We start from the raw sequence: 20,451 nt of genomic DNA, 5'->3' as shown, positions 1-20,451 counted from the left end.
TTTAAAATGAACTAAGAGTGTATCTACACAGCAGAATACTATGCAGCCATTGGAAAGGATAAAATAATTGCTAAGGATTGGTTTATCATTTATCATTTATTAAATGGAGATTAGAGTTCACTGTGCATTAATATAAAAAATATACACCTTTGAATGTGCAATGCAGAACATTGGAAAGATATACACTTTACTAATAACTGTTGATCTCTAGAAAGTGGGGATTACCAGGCCCCTAAGAATCTCCCATGTTTACGCAGACATGAATATTGGAGCAAAGCAACCAGAAGAACACATTGGGAAAGATAATATATACATGCATGCACTCACATGCTGCTGGTCATTTTATTATTATATTTTGCATCATATATCTTTAGGTACATTCATGATATGATTTCGTCAGCAGGGAAATAATACAAGTTCAAGACTGCCTAACATCTTAGACTAACACCAGTGGATTAGCGTTTGGGAGAAATGATAGAGAAATTACCCAAATTTATTACACTATTATTATACTATATATTAACTATATGATAATACAGTTAATTATATAAATTATGTAATTATACAAATAGTAATATATTTATTATTACACTATATATTAACAAATATCTCCCATAGGCAGCACTACCTCCCATTAGCATTTCTTTCCTGAATGTGGGAAGGCCACTCAGCCAGACTTGGAAATATTCTTTAAATACAAGCAGATAAAAGGATATAAAACAACAAACACACACTGTACCTGGCTGATTAGCAGTGCTTTTTAAGTTTCAAGTCGCAGTTTATACTAGCAACTCTTCTCTGTGCTGTCTCACTGTCTCTCTCTCTATGACATAAGCCATATTACTGCTGAAATTGGCTTTTCCGCTAAACCATAGAGTATCCTTATTCTTAAAAGTTAAAAATGACACAATATACATTTCAAATTTCCTTCACCCAGCTCTAAAAAAAAAATAGAAGTATGGTGAGTAAATTTCAAGCAGAGGTGATAAAAATCAGGCAAAAGAAGCGCAACAGACATAACGTTCAGTTGCAAGAGATCCCTTCATTTTGTCAAGATGTTTCTGCAGGGCATTGCCATCCTCCAACTCAGTTAACTTAATAAATGCCTTAACTGTGTCGCTCACATATGATACTGGGAGAAGGCTTCTGGCAGACCCACTCTGAGATGTTAATAGAGTGCCTCAGAAAATAAATATTATCTTGGTTTATGTCATTAATCTTGACCATTCCATCCTTCCCTTCAGCCAGCCTGATTCAGAAAGGCAAGTATTTTATCCACGTGACAGAGTTATAGGAAAATTGCCACTCAGGCTTTGAAAATGAGTCTTTTCCATTTTCTGACAACCATTTATCTCTCTGCCATCAGGCCATATCTAAAATTTTCATGTGGGTTTTATCTTAAAGATGAATCCCTGTTGAATCTCAGGGCCTGTCAGTATATTTTTAACCTTTGAAGGAAATGCTATCTTGTCAAAACAGGTACATTTTATTTTCTAAGGTCATACTAACACTCGAAACAATTATCCAAAAACTTTGGCAAACTACTATATTCCACTTTTTTACAGCATGACCTCATTCCTAACTAATTCACAAAAATGTGTTTCAAATGAATTCAAAGTCATTGAAAAATGAACATTCAAAGCAAACAGGAAAATTGGAAAATTATTAAATTTAGCTTTAGATAATCACAAATAACAAAATTTTATTCTTTTTTTTTCTTTCTTTATTTTTCTGAAGCCGGAAATGGGGAGAGACAGTCAGACAGACTCCCGCATGCGTCCGACCGGGATCTACCCGGCACGCCCACCAGGGGGCGACGCTCTGCCCACCAGGGGGCGATGCTCTGCCCCTCCGGGGCGAGGCTCTGTTGCGACCAGAGCCACTCTAGCACCTGGGGCAGAGGCCAAGGAGCCATCCCCAGCGCCCGAGCCATCTTTGCTCCAGTGAAGCCTCGGCTGCGGGAGGGGAAGAGAGAGAGAGAGAGAGAGAGAGAGAGAGAGAGGAAGGAGAGGGGGAGGGGTAGAGAAGCAGATGGGCGCTTCTCCTGTGTGCCCTGGCCAGGAATTGAACCCGGGACTTCTGCACGCTAGGCCGACGCTCTACCACTGAGCCAACCGGCCAGGGCCCAAAATTTTATTCTTAACTTCAAATTTCCCCTACCAAACTTTCAATTTTATACTTTTTGTGAAGATATATGCATCTAATGTATATAAGCCTCTCCTACATTCTAACTTTTAAAATTATCTTTCCTTCTTACTAATTCTTGCATTTTCTTTACTATAATTTGCCCTGACCTCCAACCATATTTATTTGTAAATGACATTTTTGCTACTTTAGGGGGCTTTTATCTATAAATTGGTGATTCTTTGTTGTTCAGCTTTTATTTTAATGAGACTTCATGAACTACATATTTGTTACCGTGGTCTACCTTATTTTCCCCACAATATTATATGTATCCAAAAATCTTCCTGCACTATGGGACATGTCCAAAACTTGATTTACCAGGTATTCCCTTGATTCAAAAGATTTTGTATCAATCAATTCCTCAATTCATATTGATTTAAACCAACAGATAGTTATGTAAAAACATTTCTTATGAGCTGTGGGAAAAACACTGCTTTTCCCACAGCGTGTATTTTCCATTTATCCTCCAGATCCACTCTCCTCCCTTCACCCTACTCTGTGCAATGAGAGCTGATCTTCATCAGTAGACTCCCTTGCTCTCTGATCTCTAGTTGGGGAAGGTGCATCCAAGGAGAAGCATCAGCAGGAAATTGGAAGACAGGAAGGAAGTCAAGTTGAGGTCATTACTCCCCTGGGTCCATCTCCTGATCTCCATGTACTGGTAGACCCCTCCAGAGAACCTACTCCATATGGCTACCCTTTCCCGGTTCTGGCTACAACTTCCCCCACTGCCACTTCAGATCCAGAGCTAACAACAGCTCCTCATTTTACTAACGGTGCGGTTTTGAATGATCTCTTGTTAGTTTCATTAAGCTCCTTGTACATTTTAGTAAGTGATCCCTTTATTAAACTTCTCTCAGTGTGCCAAAATTGAATGTGCTTCTAAATGCTATACTTTCTTTTATATATATAATATATAGTATAATTTTTTAATTAAATGTATTGGGGTAACTGATTAATAAAATTATATAGGTTTCAGGTGTAACAATTCTATACTACTTCATCTGTATATTGTATTGTGTGTTCACGGCCACAATTCAAGTGCCCTTCCAGAACCATTTATCACCGCTTTACTGTCTTCTACCTTTTTAGAACCACCCCTTTCCTTTGGTAATCCCGTGTGTCTATGTGTTTTTACTGTTTGCTCAATCCCTTCACTTTTCTCACCCAGTCCCTTGGCCCCATCCCCTCTGACAGCTGTTGGTCTATTCTCTGTATCTATAACTTTTGAAAGACATTTGAACATTCTGTTGTGTATATGTTGGTTCTTATACTTACACATCTTACTTTTCTAGTTTTTTATTCAAGTTATTCGTCTTTTCTAAATTTATGTATTTTGTATACAATTTTCTGTTTAAAATTTGTGCACCATTATTGTGGGAGTCTGAAAATTATGAAGAGAAAACATTTATAATGCCAACACCAAGGGAAAAGCACAGTAAAAACGACAAATTTTTCTATGAAATTTTACACAGGCATATATCCGATGCTTCTGTTCAATATTATATCATAAGTGATTCCTCACATCATTTATACTCTTTATAAAATTTTTAGTGTCTGCATATTTTTTCACTAAATATATTAAAATTTACTGAACTCTTCTCCTCATGCTAGATAGCTAAGTTATTTATAGTTTTTATCATTTTAATAACATTTCTATATACCATATAATTATACATAAAACTATGGCTTTTTATGTTTATCTCTATTAGGTACTTATTTGGGTAGAGAATAAAGCTCTAAAACAATCTTTTTTGCAAATAACAAGTCAACCTTCCCAACATCATTGATTTATAATATTTTCTTATTTATATTACCTTCTATTTACTAAGAACTACTTGACTAAAAATATTTCCCTTTATCTCACATTTTCATTCCTTGTAACAATATTCTATTCACAGAACTTTTAATGTTTCACTATCTGGAAATGCTAAAGGGAAATTGTCAATTGTATTCAATTTAATTGAATATGTATGTATGTATGTATGTATGTATGTATGTATGTATGTAAATATGTATTCAGTGCATCCTAAGACCAGAATTCTGATTTATACATGGAGGTATCCCAAAAAATAAATTCATCCTGATCTTAAGTCGTTTACAAAATAGTTGGGAAGAAAAGACATGAACACAAATAACTATAGTATAACTAGAAAGAAAATGGTATCAGAAAGTTATTAGGTTCTATGAAAGACCTAAAGGAGAAAATGATTGTCTAGAATCAGCAAGAAATCCTGTATGTAGAAGATGACATTTGATCTAGGCTTGGAAAACAGCTAGGATTTTAGCAGGCAAAAAGTGGCACCAAAGAACATGCCCATCAAAGGAACCAGGTCAAGCCATTAAACTAGGAGAATGGAAATTCATTTGGGAAACAGTAATAATTCAGTGTAACAAGTATACATGGTGCTTTAGTGAAGGCGCAGAGGGAACCTCTGCAGTTTTAAGCAGCGGTCTGGATAGGTCAGCACCCCAAATTTCAGGTTAATTGTCACAGCAGGCATCCACACAGGTATTTATGGTATCCTTTAAAATTACCTAGTATTTTCAGCCAAAATTTCTCCTCAGAACTTCCCTATCCACTCATTTTTAAACATTAGGGAGCAGAATTTGATAATACACCAAACAAAATTAATACCACCAGCAATCACTATCATCATCAATATTGAGGAAAATATTGATATCACCAAACAGTACATTTCATGTCTTACTTTACCCATTTTCTGGCATCTTAAAAGGCTTCCTTGAGTTTATCTGACAGGTATCATCCATTGAACAATTTTTTGTTGTTTTTTTAAAATTATGTACCCTTAAAATAATTCCAGCAACATCTACTTCTCTTAATCTGCTTTTCAATAGAAAGCACTACTGAATACCATTTTTAATGACATTGGTTAACCAAACTTAACATTCAGATGATTCCCTGAGTTTCTCATGTAGCAAGCCGTTGGCTATGACTCAGTACCTATGGAAACTTTATTCAGCAAAATAGGGTATATTCTGTTAAAATAATGAATATACCAACAAATATCATTGGATTAGATCAACTACAGTTTATTTCTCATTCAAGTACAGTATGTTAAAAGATGGGCTTCCCTCCCTCAAATTGTAGCTATCCCAACTGTGACATTTGTCCTCAAAGTCACTGTAGCAGAAGAGAGAGCTGGAGAGTCAAGTTAAATGTTTTAAGGTCCAGACCTAAATGTGGCTTACATCACCCCTGACCTCATCTCACTAGGCAAAAATCATGAGTATTGCCCCAACCTAGCTGCAAGATATGTCCAGAAAATGCAGATGGTGTAAAGACACATAACACATGCCTACTGCAGAAATTTAATTCCATTTAAACCCTCACTTTAATTTCAATTTAATATTTCTATTTTCTAATCTTAAACCACACCAGAATGTTCTCTTTGCCAGGATACTTAATACAGAGCAAAGATTTCTACATCCTAAATCATACATTTTCCTGCAGGGAATGAACAGAACCTGTACAATTGTTCTATTAAGTGTTCTAAATTCCGTTTGCTTCTAAAGTAGTCATTAAAATAACACCAATTCTCCATGAGCTAATATTCACATCAATCTCCAGAAATCTAAATTATTAACAATATGTTCCTTGAGTTCATCATAATTGAGTCTAATCAGGGTTCCATCACGCACTTCCCTCCTCCTGGGGAGTTACCTTTTTGAGATGTAAAACATAATTTCTGTACAACCACTTATTTCAATCAAACTTTAGGTCACCTATTCTGCTCCCATGGGTTGCATATTTTTCTTCCATTTTCTATTCCATCCTTCTCGACCATTTATTATGTAAAATAAAAAGAATTAAATAACAATTTTTGTTCTCTTTCCCTTTTCCTGCCCTTTTCTCATTATATTATTTTATTTTCTTTCTCCATCTATTCATCTTGTCTAGCTTTCTCCTTCCATGTCCTCAAAGTTCCCATGCACAGCTAGCTGACTTCCAGTAGTTATGGAAGGGAAGTCAGGTTCATCTCTCTCCTGCCTCTCTAATTTCACCACTTTCATATTGCAGGATTCAAACTTCTTTATCATTGGCAAGCAACTGAAATTTTTATGTTAAGTATATTAAAGCTACCATAGTACATAATTTAAAAAGAGCAATGTAAGCTGATGCTGACTTCTTCAACATTTGTCTAGATTTTGCATTTAAAAAATATTATTTCCCTATAAAAGGGAGAAAGCCTTTAAATATAAACAATGTATACTGTCATGAACTATTTTTGTTCTTTATACTTAAAGATGAAACTGCTTACAAGATCAGTCTCAGCCAGGAGCCCTCACATTACTGATGCATGAGCCACAATCACTCAGGGCTATATAACAATCTTCTCCGAGGCCTATCATTACTCAATGGCCTACAGGTCACTGCACTGGATTCCTCACTTCTGACTGACACATGTCATCACACTGCCACAAATATTCTTTAACCACCACATTTTCCCCCTCACACACACACACACACACACTATAGTGTATTTCTTCACTATGCCATCAACACACACACACTGTAGTGTATCTCTTCACTATGCCATCAACATATAATGCATAAATTACTGCCTGGCTAGGACCCTCCCCTTGCCTGCCCTGCCCATCTTCCAAGTTTCTGTTCAGGCTCTTGCTCAATGTACCTTCCCTGACAACTCTTATCCCTCAGGTAGCTGATCTCCTATAGCTATTTCACATGTCACTGTTCATCTGCACTTCACATGTACATGTCTGCCTCTCCAGGAAGAATGCAGCTCCTTATGATGAAAGATTGCTCTTTGAACTGCATCTGTACCTCTCACAGCAACTCGCTGGCTCTCATATATACTTACCAAGATAGAATATCTTTCCTTCCTACTTTCTTTCCTCTTTTCAACTCTCATTTCTAGCTCCACATTCTCTCAGTACCCTTTTTGAGCTCAAATTAAGATTGCTTGCATCTTACTCTGCACTGCTATAACACTTTGCTTGCACTTTTAATATATAATTCTGTCTGCTTTGAAACATACCAGCTGCTAATGTATTTTTCTTCTCTACTCTCATTGGGTTATAAGATCTTAGAAGACATATTCATCTTTGTAGCCTTTATGGTATTTGTTTCTCACCTGACTCTTGGTTTTGCATTAAATGAAAGAATGAATGAAAAAAATACTAAAAATTGAAATTTTGTATGAAAAAAAAGGCAACATGAAAAAAATGTGATCAGTGATGGGAAGGAGCCTCAACTAGGTCTCAACTCTACCACTGACTAGTTGTAGAATCTGGGAAAGACAAATAACTCCTGTAAACATAAATTTTATCATTTGTATGAATGTGTGGGTGCAATAAATGCTAATAAATAATGTTTACTAGCAAACTCTGCCGTATTTGAATCTCAATGTTGCCAATTATTATTTGGGCAAGTAATCAAATTATAACAAGTTATTTTCTCACTTGTAAAATTACCTAGTACAAAATGATAACCTACCTCATAGTGTTATTCTAAGCATTTAATGAAATAAGTGTTTATGACGATCTTAGAAAATAATCTAGAATTAAAAACCTTGGTGAGCCTGATAGTTTTTAGTATTATTGTTATTATTATTATCTAAGATCCCTTTCAGGTTTAAAAATCAATGATTCAATGGCACCATCAGTCTCTGAACACATGCTCTTCTTGAAGACTCCAGTCATCACTAAACTGATCCTTTGTCTTCCTGACTATTAACATACATAGATTTCTGATGGTAATTTCTAATTTTTAAACTGTTGGTTCACTACACTGAAAAGTCTGTACTTAAATATCAAGACCTAGTATTAACTATTCTAGCAAAGCAAAGAGATTGACCAAAATGACCACAACCATAATACTTTTAAGAATTCATGTTGATGATAGCGTAGAAGGATATATTGAATCAAACTGACTTGGGTTCAAATCTCAGCTCTACAGTTATTGCTATGAGAATTGGGACCTTGTACAAATTGTGAGGCACTTTGTGTTACAGTTTTTTCATCTGCAAAATGTGACAGTAATTATTGCTAATTCAAAATGTTATAAGCATTAATTAAATACATGTAGTGAGTGTCTGGCATCTAGCAAACATTTAATATACGTTGTCTGTTATCATTCTCCACGCACGTACTTTACCTGCAAAGCCTTATAAGTAAAAGATGTTATCATTATTGCTGCCACCATAATCCATACAAAACTGTTATATAAAAATATTAATTAGAGAAGGAAATATATATTAGAATAAGAAGGAGAAAGGATCAATGTTATATTATAGAAATACAAGTTAAATTAGTAATTTCAGGAAAAGTTTTGCAAATTATGTAGACCTTGAATTAGAGTGGAAAGAGAGAGAGAGAGAGAAGATCTCCACACAGGCCTTGAGGAAGGTTTGAGACCAAACAAGGAGAAAACAGTAAAATAACTTGCATTTTTCATGTCACAGATTGAGGTGAGGAAAGAGCATGATGGGAATAAGATCAGATACAGATAAAGACTCAGGGCAAGCTGCTTGGTGTATATGACATTGCTGGTGTTCCTGCTATATATAGTATCCTGTGGTACCCATAATAGAATAGTAAAATAGAGATGCAGATGAAGGGTGATCATGGGTGACATAATCATAGTTCTTTGAGAATCATCTAGGAAGAACACCTGGAAAAATTTGTGTCTCAAAGAATGACATCATGGAAAAGAAAATATGACATATTATAAAAAGTGAACATGAGCCTGTTGTTACAGAGCATCCTAAAACTATTGATCTATAGTTTTTCCAATTACTGTGGTTAGTTAGCATCAGCATCAAGAAATAAATCCCAAGCTATATTTCATACTTTGTTAACTGGCCCACTTGCCAATGTTCATGTGTGGAAGGAAGCCACGGATGTCAGGGGCACACAACTGGAGGAAGGTAGATGTACACTATCTGTTGCTTGCCTGCCCTTCCCAAACTCCTTACCATAATCCACCACAACCTGTCCAGGGTTGGGCGCAGCAAAGAATAATAGAGAAAGAAACAATGTAACTAATTATCTATGGTCCTCTGAAAGGGTAAGGAAAGCTTAACAAGAAAATCAAGGCCACTGATAATGAATTCATCTAGATTCCCAAACAAGGACACCAAAAAATTCACACAATAAATGTGGCAAATAAATTTCAATTGAGAATTGTAAAACTCTTCAAACAAATGTGGGTTCTATTTACATAAATTTTTAAAGGTAAAACAAGATTTCAAGAAACTTGCCCATTTGCCTCTTTCTCTGCCAAACATCCCCTCTCCCTGTATTTTGTCCCCTCGGATTCCTGGGTAAATGTGTGATTTCATCCACTACTAGAGCTCTTTGGTAGAAAAGTTTAAGAATCGTAAGATTTTGTTTCCGTCACATCACACAGACACATACCCTTGGGTGAATGTGTTGGTGCAGAATGAAAAGTTTCTCACTTCCCACACAGTTTTTTTAATAAGCATCAACTAAAAAGCCTTCCTCTACCCGCAGCTCTTTGGTCCTGCATCTGTCACTACCTTTGTGTTACTACCGTCGTAAACGTATTGTACCTCTTTTGAAATTCACAATCTGTCCCTCACCAATCACATCATCCCACAACTTCCCTGATGAGAATATATAATTTTTGCTGTTGTGGCTTTCTGATTAGACACAGAAGAATGTGATACCACTTGCTTATTTCTCCCCTCAATGAGATGGAAAATTGCCAGTTTTCTCCATGTGTCAGGAGCCACTAGTGTGGACCTGCCTGCCCTGCTGCTGTCCTGCTGCTTGTCTGTAATCTTTATCAAGAGTGTCTCCCTTTTTCTTAATAACTTCCTAGGATTTGGTCGAGAGAAATTATTTGATTAAGCTGCAGTCCATTTTGTAAGCATATAATCATTTTAGGTATGGCTTTCATACAATAAAGCACTGAAGACAGTCTTCCCTTTTAATTATTCAGATTAAATGAATTTGGTGCTATTTGGTGTTAAAAGACATGAAGTAAATCGGTATTATTAATAAACAAGTCATATTCAGTATTTTCATAAATATTCATATGGTTCTCATTCCACCAGTGATTGTTTGTGTGTTCCTCAACACACGTTCAGTGATGCAAGGAAGTATTTCTTTCTCATTAAAGACCGAATTGGTAAGGCACAACAAGGTGATTTGGACAGGAACAAGTCAGCACTCCAGTGAGAGAGCTCCTTAAATAAGGAATTTGGCATAAATGGGATTGAAGCAATAAGAAAAAACAGGTTCTGTCTGATTGGCTCTTGGGATATTTTACTGTGTCAGTGAATAAAGTTAAAGAAAAGCAAGAAATGGTTTTAGGTCATAGAGGCACAAGTCAGGAGACAGGTTTGATAATTAAAATACAAAATACATACAAAGCTCTTAGCATAGTGCTAAGTGTGATCTCTAAACATGAGACAGGCGACAGACAGAAATGAGGATTGGATAGATGAAAAATCAGATGCAGGTCTAGAGTTGGTTCTAGATACATATAGGAAACTAGCGAGTTTTTTTAAATTTAAAAACAATAAAATACACAAATTTACAATGTATGAAAAGTAGTTTTGATAAATGTAAATAGCTATATAACTACCAGGCATATCAAGAATATAAAGCATTTCCATCACCTTATAAAATTCAGTCAAACCCTACCTCCATAACCATCTACTCTTCTGATTTTTATTACTATATCTTGGCTTTGCTACTTCCTAAATTTCATATGAATAGAATTACATCACAAGTACCCTTTCATATTATATTGGGTTTTTCACTTAACAAATGTTTTTTGAGCTTTTATTGTATGTACAATAATTTATTATTTTTCCTTGGTGAGTGGTACTCCATTATAAGTGATGATTTATTTATTCACACTCAAATGGGTATTCAGATTGTTTCTAGTGGCAATTATGAATAAAGCTGCTCTAAATATTCTTGCAAAATTATTTTTGTAAACATATGATTTCATTTATCTTTGCTAAATACCTAGGATGAGCATTTCTGAGGAATATGGTTTAACAGCAGTTTTAGAAAGTGATGTTACTATTTTATACTCCCTCCAGCAACATGTGAGTGTTCAAGTTGATTTATATCCTTGCCAAATTTTTAATTATCAGTCTTTCTTATCTTAGAAAGTATAAAGTGGCATCTTATATTGGATTAATTTGCATCTCTCTGTCACCTAGTGCTGTTGAATATCTTCACATATATTCAATGGCTAGTGATTGGTATATCTTCTTTTGTAAATTGGCCAAGTCTGTTACCTATTTTTATTTTTTTCTCTTTTTATAATTGATTTGTAAGATTGTATATTTTGCATACAAGTCGTTTTAATGTTATGTGTTGAGAATATTTCTCCAAATTGATGGCTTGTCTTTTCACTTTTTTAAATTAAATTTATTGGGGGTAAAATTGATTATTAAAATTAAAGGTTTCAAGTGTACCATCTTATAATATGTTATCTGTACACTGCACAACATATTCACCATCTGAGTCAGGGCTCTTTCCATCGCCATTTACTCCCGCCCTTCACCCACTTCTACCTACCCCCAATATAAAAAAGGAAACCTCACTTTTTGCACCAGCATGTATGGACCTGGAAAGAATTATGCCAAGTGAAATAAGTCAATAGAGAAAGACAAGTAGCATATTATTTCACTTATATGTGGAATAATGAACAAAATAATTTAACAAACAAAATAGGAACAGACTGACTCACAGATACAGAGAACAAACAGGTAACAGTCAGAGGGGAAGGCAGCGGGGTCTGAGTGGAAAAGGAAGGGATTAAACAAAGAAAAAGAAAGTCTTCATTTTTTTAAATGTGTGTTGACAAGCAAACATAAAAATTTTATAAAATTTATCAAGTTTTAATTTCATGCTTAGTGCTTTTTGTGTCTATAAAACCTTTGCTTAGCCCAGGATCTTAAACATGTTTGCCAATATGTTTTCTAGCATCATGATGGCTTTAATTTTACATTTAAGTCCTAATCTAATTTGAGTCGATTCTTATGTGGGATGTGAGGTAAGAATCAAGATTTATTTGTTTCTATATTTGTGTCCAATTGTACTAGCTCCAATGGTAGAGTTTCCCTTCCCACTGAACTATATTTGTTGAAATATACTTTACCATATAATTATGGGACTCTTTCTACACTCTCTTGTGTTACATTGATCTATTTGTCTCTCTTTCTTCCATTCCCACATTGCCTTAATTGCAGTAGCTTATAGTAAGTCTTAATATCAGGTAATTTGAGTTTTCCAACTTTGGTCTTTTCACTATTGTTTTGGTTATTGTCAGTTCTTTTCATTTCCATATAAATTTTTTAATTAGCTTGTCCATTTCTATTTTAAAAATTGGATGAGATTTGCTAGGGATTATGTTGACTCTATTAGTCTCCCAATCCAAGAACATGCTAAATCTTTTCATCTATTTGGGCTGTCTTTAATTATACTCAAAGTTTTATAGTTTTAAGTATAGAGAGGGCTTGCATATGTTTTGTCACATTTACTCCCAAGATATTTTATGCTTGTAGAGTCTATATTAAAAGGGATTTTTATAATAACTTCATTTTTTATTAACTTTTTTTCTTTTTATTGAATTTACTAGTATAACACATTATATAGGTTTCAGGTATGCAGTTCTACAACACATCATCTGCATTGTGTGTTCACCACCCCAAGTCAAGTCTGTGTCCATCACTGTTTTTCCTCATACCTTTTTCTACTGCCCCTATCCCCATTACCCCTAACAATCACTGTTCTGTTGTTCATGCCCCTAAATTTTTCTTTCTTTGTTTTTATTTTATGCTCAATCCCTCCACCTCCAACAGTTAAAATTATTTGCTGAGACTATATAGAAATGTCATTTTTTATTGACCTTATGTCCTAAGAACTTTCTAATTTTATTTTTAAGTTAGAATAAACTGGTTTTGGTCTGGCTGGTTGGCTCAGTGGTAGAGCATTGGCCCAGTGTGTGGAGATCCTGTGGTTGATTCTCGGTCAAGGCACATAGGAGAAGTGACCATCTGCTTCTTCACCCCTTCTCCTCTCCCTTCTATCTCTCTCATTCCTCCCACAGCCATGGCTCAGTTGGAGCAAGTTGGCCCTGGACACTGAGGATGGCTCCATGGCCTTGCCTCAGGTGCTAAAATAGCTTGGTTGCCAAGCAATGAAGCAATGACCCTAGATGGGCAGAGCATGTCCCATAGGGGGCTTGCCAAGTGGATCCTGTTTAGGGCACATGCAGGAGTCTGTCTCTCTGCCTCAATTCTTACTTAAAAATTTTTTTTAATTTTAAAATTTTTTAAAAAGAATAAATTGGTTTAGTTGTCAGAATTTTATTTGCTTAGATGGTTTTGGTATATGCCTTGGCAGAATTGTCTATAGACAACTAGTTAATAGATTTGATTTTACATCTTCCTTTAAGATCTACACTGGCTCACAAAAATTAGGGGATATTTCAAAAGAAATATGAAGCAATAAAATATCCCCTAATTTTTGTGATCGGTATATATTCCATATATTTCTTTTTTCTTTACTTTTTGCACTGGCTATATCTATCTAGCACAATGTAAGAAAGAAGTGATAAAAGCAGACAAACTATTTATTCCCACTCTCAAGCCTAAATATTTCAGGCCATTGACATTAAGTATGTAGTTACTTATAAGTTTTGATAAGAGTCCTTTATCAGGCTCAAGAAGTTCCCTTTGTCTATTTTGTCTGATATACTTAAAGAGCCACTCTCATCATTACAGGTCACACTGTATAAAATGTCCATAGGAGGAGGAGCTTTATAAATATGGACTTCACTCAAAGTATTCAACTTTCATGTCCAATTTCTATCTGCTTATATTTGCTCTTCAAACCTTTAAATAATTGTGTGTATGTGTTTTAATTTTGTTCAGAATTTACAATTGTTATCTGCAAGAGAGTTATTCTGATCATTTATTATCCCATTTTTGACCACCAATGTCCTTTTAGTATTTTTCATTTCACGACAGCGACTTGGTGAAACAAAGAAGTATTACTGCATTCTCTAGTTTCTGGCATACAGTAACCTTTATGTTTTCATAAAAGCTTGAAGTGGGTGAGATCAAGGGACACTGGTTAAGAACATATTGTGACTTTCAAACTAAGGAGATTTACAAATATAGTTACACAGAGGGGTATAGTTTGTTCTGCCGGCTTATTTTTCAAACAAGAATATTTGAACATTAACGTGTTCAAATACCTTTTCCTGCCAAGTCAACATCATCAAACAAATAGATTAAGAAGGTGAAAGAGCACTCAGGGGTATTCTAAGGCGAACTAAATCATATTTTTATGCATGAAGACTGTTAAATAAATGAAAAATCATCTTTCAGGTGAATATAACAGGTCCCCAACATCACTTTGGTCTCTTCTGCCTGAAGAGGTTCTATTTCTTTCACATTAAGGTATTCAAATTCTTGTTCCCACTGCTGCCTTTCATGATATTTTTTTCTTTTCCAAGCTAGGTCTGAGAAAGCAATGAAACAGGAGAGAAAAAAGGAAGCAAGAGGCTTGAACTTAGAAAGAAGTTTCCAGGTTGATTACTCTTGGAAAGGGGTAGCAGAAGTTGGAGTCATAGCTATGCCCATCATCAGTGAGTCATCATTCCATGGTGCAGGTAGAAGGCAGAAACATGGCGACAAGGGAGTTGACACTTCCTGCTCTTCCCCCTTCTGTCTCTTTCTCTCTCTCTAGTCTCTCTAAAAACAAAGTGAATAAATAAAAGAAAAAGAAAAAATATTCACACTCTTCTAAAGATTAACAGATGGCTTTAAACAAAAATATGTAGTTAATGAGTATTTTGTTGTTGTTGTTGGAGGCAAGGGGCAGTAATAAGAATGTTCTCATGGGTGAATTTTGTATCTAAAATAGAGATGGTATAGTGCAAGGCACAATAGTGAAGATAATATTGCTACAGACCTCCTGCTTTTAAATCCTAGAGCCATCATTCTCTAGTCATATTATTTGGGGAAAGTTATCTAATCTACCTGTATTGTGACATCTGGGGACAGGGGTATAGAGACTAATGACCACAATTCAGTCTTCAGACATCTCAATTCACTAATAGGCACTTGAGTCTCCCCTCAATTTGGCCTTTTCTGTTTCACTCTGGCCATTTCAAACTCTCCTTTTTATATTCTTATTTCCTATTATTTTACTCTCTGCAACTTCACCTCTTACTCTCCCCTGAGTTAATTTCAATATTTCCAGTTCCTTTTAAAAGCTATCTTAGATGGACTTTCAAGCGAATCTATCTACCTTCACTCCAAACGCTGTTCCCAGGAAGCCAGTAGCCAAGCTGAAACTTTCTATATTCCAACAAATGTTTCATATTTATTTATGTAAGTAACCTGATACTACTGCTATAAACACATTAACAGCACTATATCTAAATATTCCATATTTCTACTTTGCTAAAGGGAATATGAAAAAAATGGTACTGAAAACACAAATAAAGGGAAATAAACACAAAGTGTCTTTTGATAGCTTACAAAACCTGTTCAGAAGAGCAGGCACTTTTAATTAGTAATGCCACAAGACTGCAGGAGCAGCAAAATGTGATTCCTTAGAACATAATAGGATGTGCTGATTCACAGGCAAGAGCAATAAAACCTGGAGTCCGCCTATCTGCGACAGCAATTCTGGCCCTTCCAATTTCATTTCTGAAAGATCAGTCTTAATGGGAATCTTTACACCAAGCTTGGACTCTTCGAGAGGAAAAATAAACATAACTTTTCTGTTTGCAAGATAGCATAATTGTGTGATTTTTGTTTAGTGATAAAGAACATAGTGTCCCCACTTGCTGAAAGCTCTTCTTGTCCATCTAGGATCATGGAGATTTGTGTATGTTATACATTTTTCTTAAAGTCCATTAGGCCTACAATAAATCATTTGAAAGGTTTAAAACACAGTCATGAAAAATATTTCTTTGGGTTTATTTTGCAAAGGAGAAATTGAAGGGGGCAGAGTGACTATTATCAAGGAAAATCAAGGAGAGTGCCTTTGCTCAGGTGTTTTATGCCTCACATGAGTTGCATCAGAAAAATACTTTCCAACAGAGATACACAGAGTCACTGCCTGTCAGATGTCAGGCTTAGACCCCAAAGTGCAACTTTCACAAGACACGTTATCCTCAGGTACTACTGGTATAAACAGGCATCTCAAATTTTAAATTTATATCACAGTCTTTATCTGAGCCACCATATATAAACCATGAAGGGCAACACTGCACCTATGACCTTAAACACTAAAGAGTCAAATGTAGTATTTGAATGTTTCCAATAAAAGCAAAAACAATTTCCTATGAGGCAAGCATTCACCCCTGCCTATGAGACCAGTCTCTGTGGATCCTAATCCAAGTACCAGACATTATAACATATTTCAATTTTAGTAGTTTCTAACAGTGACTTAAGGGTATTCCTGGATACAATCAAAACAACAAAGAAAATGTTGTATCCTAAATGACTCCTCTTTCTCTGCCATATAAACCCATTGTGATGGTTAATTTTATCTGTCACCTTGACTGGGTCAAGGGATGCCCAGATAGCTGGTTACATCTTATTTCTGGAGGTGTCTGTGAGGTCATTTCCAGAAGAGGCTAGCATTTGAATTTGTGGACTAAGTAAAAGAGATGGCCCTCTCCAATGTGGGTGAGCATCATTCATCCACTGAGAACCTGAACAGAACAAAAAGGCTCAGGGAGGTTGAATTTGTTCTCTGCCTGACTGCTGGGTTGGGACACTTTCTCTGCTTCTGTTGTTCATTATTTATTGACTGCCCATTAAGTAAAAGATTCTAGGACAGGCACTGTGGGATATAAAATAAGGAAGATAACAGTTTTTTCTCTTAAAAGTTTTATTGACATTTTACCAACTCCAAAATATAATCTTCAAAAGATGAGAATTTGTCATCAAGGCTGATACTTTTCAAAAAAAATGTGCTGATGACTTTAGATACAACTTATAATATTAATCCAATCAACAATGAGGCAGGTAATCCTAATTCAGCAGAACCAGTAATATCTATTTGAATGCCCCAACTATATAAATGTTTATTTCAAATCAAATAAATGTTTATTTTAAACCTGTCATATTCCATTGTGTCTGATTCATTCTGAACTCATGTTCCTGTTTCCTGCAATGCCTAGTCTTCAGATCAAATTCATGGTTAATAAGTATTTCTGGTTTTTCTTCAGTTATAAAAAAAATGATCAATATATATATTTTTAATTCAAATTTCAACAGAATCTTTGTGATATATTCATTAATGTGTGGAAAGTACAACTGCTCTGAAGTCAGAGAGTCCTGGTTCTTACCGCAGTCTGATGCTGTAACTCTGAAAAGGGACCAAGGTTAGCTACCTAACTTCTCTGAATCACTGTTTTCTCTGTATATAAGGCATGCAATTGCCCTAGTGCACAGTACATTATAACTGTCATGAACAAAAAACATTGCTCATCTTAGCTGAGATCTGGCAGTGCCTCAGAGTGATCATTCTAAAGACAGGTGATCACCAGATTCAAAATCCTTTTAGTGTGTTTATAAACAGGGTTAATCTCCTCATTCATCACATGAAAACACTGAAATATAAAGAGCTAATTGGTTTGACCAAGGCCACACAGTTACGGTAGCAGATCGTGGATCAGGTCTTCACAACTAATCTAGCCCTTTTTTAAATTTTTAAAAATTTTTTGCAATATGGTAGGTATGTCTGTAAAAAACAACAACTGATTATATAATAATCTTTGATATCTGAAAACTAGGTAGTTTCCTGTCCTTAACACATGTTTATTAATAGATAGTTGTACCCCCCAAAAAAAATCCAATTAAAAAATGAACAGAGACCTCAATAGAAACTTCTCCAAAGAAAACATATAGATAGCCAACAGATATATGAAGAGATGCTCAAAGTAACTAATCACCAGACAAATGCAAATTAAAGCTACAATGAGATATAGAAGGGTTATCATCAATAAATCAACAAACAAGTGTTGACAAGGATGTGGAGAAAAGGGAACCCTCATACACTGTAGGTGGGAATACAGATTGGTACAGCACTGTGGAAAGCAGTATGCAGGGTCATCAAAAAGTTAAAAATGGAACTGCCTTATGAATTGCCCAGCAACTTCACTTCTGAGTATATATCTTAAAAAACCTAAAACAGGCCCTGGCCGGTTGGCTCAGCGGTAGAGCGTCGGCCTAGCGTGCGGAGGACCCGGGTTCGATTCCCGGCCAGGGCACACGGGAGAAGCGCCCATTTGCTTCTCCACCCCTCCGCCGCGCTTTCCTCTCTGTCTCTCTCTTCCCCTCCCGCAGCCAAGGCTCCATTGGAGCAGAGATGGCCCGGGCGCTGGGCATGGCTCTGTGGCCTCTGCCTCAGGCGCTAGAGTGGCTCTGGTCGCAATATGGCCACGCCCAGGATGGGCAGAGCATCGCCCCCTGGGGGGCAGAGCACCGCCCCTGGTGGGCGGGCCGGGTGGATCCCGGTCGGGCGCATGCGGGAGTCTGTCTGACTGTCTCTCCCTGTTTCCAGCTTCAGAAAAATGAAAAAAAAAAAAAAAAAAAAAAACCTAAAACACTATCTCAAAAGAATATATGCCTCTATTCACTGCAGCGTTATTTATAATAGCCAAGATAGAAAGCAATCCAAGTGCTTATCAATATATGAGTGGATAAAAATGTTGTATTACATATCATATATACAATGGAATATTACTCAGCCATAAAAAGACTGAAATCTTATCATTTGTGACAGCATGGATGGACCTACCGGTATTGTGCTAAGTTAAATAAGTCAGTAAGAGCCTGACCTGTGGTGGCACAGTGGATAAAGCGTCGACCTGAAATGCTGAGGTCACCAGTTCAAAACCCTGGGCTTGCCTGGTCAAGGCACATATGGGAGTTGAAGCTTCCTGCTCCTCCCCCCTTCTCTCTCTCTCCCCCCTCTAAGATGAATAAATAAAATAAAAAAATAAGTCAGTAAGAGAAAGATAAATACTATATGATTCCACTTATATGTGAAATCTAATGAACAAACAAAACAGAAACAGACTCACAGATACAGAGAACAGACTGACAGTTGCCAGAGGGAAGGGGGCTGGATGACTAGCTGAGAAAGATGAAGGGATTAAGAAGTACTGATTGCTTGACTCTGGGCGAGGGGTATGCAACATAATTTAATGACGAGATAACCTAGACATGTTTTCTTTGAATATATGTACCCTGATTTATTAATGTCATCCCATTAACATTAATAAAAAATTTATTTTAAAAAAAACTGTAAAAAAAAAATCTCAAATCTGTTTATCCTTATGCTAGGATTACACTAAGTTTATGTAAATAGTAACTAGTTTTTATATTTAAGTAAGAAAATTTTGAAATAAAATGAGTCCTCAAAAAAAAAAAAAAAGAAGAAGAAGTACTGATTGCTAGTTACAAAATATATAAAAAGCACAGCAGAGAAAATATTGTAATAATTGTGCATGGTGTCAGTGAGGTCCCGGAAACATCAGGGGGACCACTTTGGAAAGTATATTTGTCTAAACACCATGCCGTACACCTGAAACAAATACAGAATAATAAAAATTAAAAGATGGTTAATATATCTCTGAATTTAGGTAGGAAAATGGGTACTAATCCTTAGGCCATGGCCTTACTTCCTTCCAAAATAAAAGAAAGAATTTTTACCTTCATAGTTTGTCTTATCATCACCTAGCTAATGATCTGAAAGAGAAAAACAGATTAAACATGGATAGGGGAAACTTTCAGTTAACTGGGTCGTACTTAATCCAGGTTTTATTAATTTTAAACCATTTCATTGCAAACTGTTATTGGTGTAATTGCTTTAGAGCCTATTCCATATGGTGCCTTCTGTTCTCTAAGCTGGGCTGACTCAAAAATGAAGAGCTCTTTGAATTTAATCTGAGCAATATACTCAGTTCTTAGAACTAAGATGTCATTTCAGTCTCTCCTGTTTCTGAGCTAGTGTCTTTTCCTATATATATATATATATATATATATATATATATATATATTTTTTTTTTTTTTAAATCCAATTTGAGCTTTTTGCTCATGGCCTCATCGCAGACAGCATTTTTTTAAAGAAGTGAGTGAAAGAAAATCTTTTCCCTAGAAAATCTCACTCATAATGATGCCAACAGGCCTTTCATTTTACTGGTTGCCTGGCTGACTGGTATATTGGAAATAAGTGAAGATGGGAAAATAACAAGGAAAC

This window comes from Saccopteryx bilineata, chromosome 12 (assembly GCF_036850765.1).
Source record: "Saccopteryx bilineata isolate mSacBil1 chromosome 12, mSacBil1_pri_phased_curated, whole genome shotgun sequence".
Classification (NCBI taxonomy): Eukaryota; Metazoa; Chordata; class Mammalia; order Chiroptera; family Emballonuridae; genus Saccopteryx; species Saccopteryx bilineata.
The sequence above is the reverse complement of the archived record's forward strand: the minus strand, read 5'-3'. Positions refer to the sequence as shown.